Genomic DNA, 3,821 nt, shown 5'->3' with positions numbered 1-3,821 from the left:
GCCTTAATGTCCTTGACTAAAACCACCTGGAATGTTTCTTACAATTTTAAGCTTGAATTGCTAAAAATTTAGCTAGTGTGGTTATTTCTAATGTTAAAACTTATTGTTAATGTAAAAAACTATTTTTATAACTACATAAGATTGAATATGGTGTGAAAGTTAATGTTAATGTGAAAGGTAACTATTATAATGTGAGGTTTGTTTAAAGTATCTAATGATTATGCAAGATTTTCTAAAACTTCTTATAAGGAAATCAGAAATAAACTATTTTTCCAAGGGAAAGCTAGAAACCGCGGGTCCCCTGCATGAATCATCCCTTGTAGCTCTGCTAACCAAGGGGAGCATTCATTGTTGCTCTGCTAAACAATGAACTTTTCATGCATAAGGCTTTTCACTTTTCTGCTCCTTGGCAGGATGGCGTCCACCACTTATGTAGGGTTTCCAAGTGGCTGGTGAGTTTTAACTGCCAACCTTGTGGTTCAGAGTGAAAATGTGGTCCAATGCTTACTCTACAGTCCACACCAGTATGCAAGTGTTCACCAAATGGTGCACTAATAAACAAATTGTGGTACATCATGCAGTGAAATAATAAAATTAAAGTATAGTTACTTGCTACAGTATGGATGGATCTCAAAATAATTTTGAGGAGTGAATTAAGTCACACTCACAAAAGTATATATTATGATTCAATTTTACAAAATTCTAAAGGAGCAAAGCAATCTATAGTGATAGAAAGCAGATCAGAGACTGTCTGAGTAGGTGGGATAGAGGTGGGGGATGAAAGAGACAAACTACAAGTGTACATGAGGGAACTTCTGGGGTGATGGATTGCTTCACTACCTGACTGTGGTTATGTTATTACAGGAATGTATTTATGTCAAGACTTATCAGATTCTACATTGTAATTTTGTGTAATATGTTGTTATTAGGTTCCATCAAGTTGGTATAGACTCATAGCAAGTCTATGTACAACAGAACAAAACATTACCCAGTCCTGGGCCAACCTCACAATTGTTGCCGCACTTGAGCCCAGCGATGCTGCCACTTTGCCAATCCATCTCACAGGGGGGTCTTTCTCTCACCCTCCACCTTACCAAACATCATATCCTTCTCCAGAGACTGCTTCCTCCTGACAATATGTCAGAAGTATGAGAGACCAAGTTTGGCCATCCTGGCCTCCAAGGAGAAGTCTGGTTGCACTTCTTCCAATACAGTTCTGTTTGTTCTTTTGGCAGCCCATGGCACTTTCAATATTCTCCTCCAACATCATAACTCAAAAGCATCAATTCTTCTACTGTCTTCCTTATTCACTGTCCAGCTTTCTCATGCATATGAGGTTGAAAATATTGAAAATACCATGGCTTGGATCTGGCACACCTTAGTCCTCAGGCTGACATCTTTGCTCTTCAACACTTTAAAAAGGCCTTGTGCAGCAGATTTACCTAATGCAATATGTCATTTGATTTTTTACTGCTGTTTCTATGAGTGCTGATAAAGTCCTTGACAACTTCAATCATTTCTCCACTGATAAGAATATTGTTTATTGGTCCAGTGGTGAAGAGTTTTCTTTACATTGAGATGCAATCCATACCAAAGACTGTGCTCTTTGATCTTTATCAGTAAATATTTTAAGTCCTGTTCACTTTCAGCAAGCAAGGTTTTATCATCTGCATTTTGCAGGTTGTTAAGGAGTCTTCCTCCAATTTTGATGCCATGTTTTTCCTTGTATAACCTAGTGTCTCAGATTATTTGCTCAGCATAAAAGTTGAATAAGTATGGTGAAAGAATACAACCTTATTTCACACCTTTCTTAATTTTAAACCATTCAGTGTTCCCATGTTCTGTTTGAACAACTGCCTCTTGGTCCGTGTACAGATTCTTCATGAGCATAATTAAGTGTTCCAGAATACTCATGCTTCACAATGTTGTCCATAGTTTGCCATGATCCACACAGTCGAAAACTTTTGCATAGTGGATAAAGCACAGGTAAACATCTTTCTGATATTCTCTACTTTCAACCAAGATTCATCAGACATCAGCAATGATATCCCTGCTAGTACAACCATATAAATAACTGATAACTGAAGTATCATTGTAACATGGACATTAACAATGATGACAGATAAACGCAGATGCTTGGAAATCAAATACTTGGTGAAACACTTATAAAAAATTTTATAAAAATGGAATTTTGGAGGTTCTAGTATTCTCCATGGTGGAAGCTGAAAGTCTGAAACCCTGACTACTTAAGCTTTATTCTAGATAATAGCTACAACTCCTTCAGGATATATAGAAAATAGATAATATTTCCACAATGACAAGATCTTTAGTTATACAGTTATCAGAGACTGTTACAGACAATTGCTGTATTTGAGGCTCAATGTTCTCAAGCAGTTGAAGACATTGAAAGTTTAGGCAGACACCAGAGAGAAGCACTAAAAAATCAAATTGGATTTGTGGAAGAACTCCAGAAGAAGGCTGATATAGGGCTCTCATATCCACAGAGAGTTGGTCAGTTACCAGAGATTGCATAGGACCCATATACCAGTAGTCTTAGATACTTTGAAAGAGAATTTAAAAATCGTAAAAGGCATACTAGGAGAGTTAAACTAGTTTTTTTATAAAGCAGGTTTACCTGTTAGACCAAAAAATCCTTTAGAGTCTAAGAAGGATGGGGAGTCCCTTTCATACTCTATGTTGCCTTTGAGTGATGGTCTAGAAGGCTCAAACAGTTGTCCTCAGATGATAAGAGGATACCTGTGTGATGATACCAATGAAATATTTAACCAATTGTGTACTGCAGAAGAACAGGAAAAACTTGAACAGCTACTTCTGAACTACTCTCCTGAAGAAGTAGAAACTCACTGCTGGTAGAAGATCACAGATGAACTGGGCAATAGGACAGCAAAACAGGTTGCCAGATGAGTGCAAAAGTATTTCATACTAAAGCTGGCATTTCAGTCCCAGGAACACCAAACTTTTATATATACTCCAAAAAGTCTTCAACAAGCAGATGACAGCACCCCCTTAATAAGCATCTATTTAAACCTTCTACTTTTATGACACCCCATGAACCTCCAGTATATATGGATGAAGATGATGACTGATCCTGTTTTCATGGCTACATGAACACTGCTATTGAGGAAGCATCAGATGAAGAAAGTATTCCTAGTATGTATAGGAACTTACCTGAATATAAAGAACTATTACAGTTTAAAAAGTTAAAGAAACAGAAACTTCAACAAATGCAAGCTGAAAGTGGGTTTGTACAACATGTGGGCTTTAAGTGTGATAACTGTGGAATAGAATCTACCTAGGGTGTTCAGTGGCATTGTCAGGGTTGTCCTCCAGGAATGTCTTTGGGTTTTTGTGATTCTTGCTCAGACTGCCTACTTGAAACAGATATTCACAAGGAAGCTCACCAATTAGAACCTATTTATAGGTCAGAGACATTCTTAGACAGAGACTACTGTGTGTCCCAAGGCACCAGTTAATTACCTTGACCCAAACTACTTTCCAGTGAACAGATGACAAGGAGGGGCCCATTGTTTACTAGTCCTCTCCAATACATAGTAATGGTATCATTGTTAATTATGTACATAGTATGGAAAGACTCTCTGTTTTCCCTGAAATGACACTCAACACTATGACAGCTTCCTGAGTGTTCTCGTCAAGTACATCATTATGTACACAGTATGGAAAGACTGCTTTCCCTGAAATGACACTCACAGTATGACAGCCTCTTGAGTGTTCTCATCAAGTATATAATTATGTACACAGTATGGAAAGACTCTCTGCTTTCCCTGAAATGACACTCACAG

At 37.7% G+C, this 3,821-nt stretch overlaps 1 pseudogene; it reads left to right on the top strand.

The window, feature by feature from the left end:
• LOC102823676 overlaps positions 1-3,531 on the top strand; it is a 10,185-nt pseudogene extending 6,654 nt beyond the window's left edge.
• The last annotated feature ends 290 nt before the right edge of the window (positions 3,532-3,821 follow it).

The sequence above is a fragment of the Chrysochloris asiatica genome, unplaced genomic scaffold (genome assembly GCF_000296735.1).
Source record: "Chrysochloris asiatica unplaced genomic scaffold, ChrAsi1.0 scaffold00323, whole genome shotgun sequence".
In the NCBI taxonomy this organism is placed as follows: Eukaryota; Metazoa; Chordata; class Mammalia; order Afrosoricida; family Chrysochloridae; genus Chrysochloris; species Chrysochloris asiatica.
Note: the sequence above shows the minus strand (reverse complement) of the source record. Positions and strands in the feature narration are given on the sequence as shown.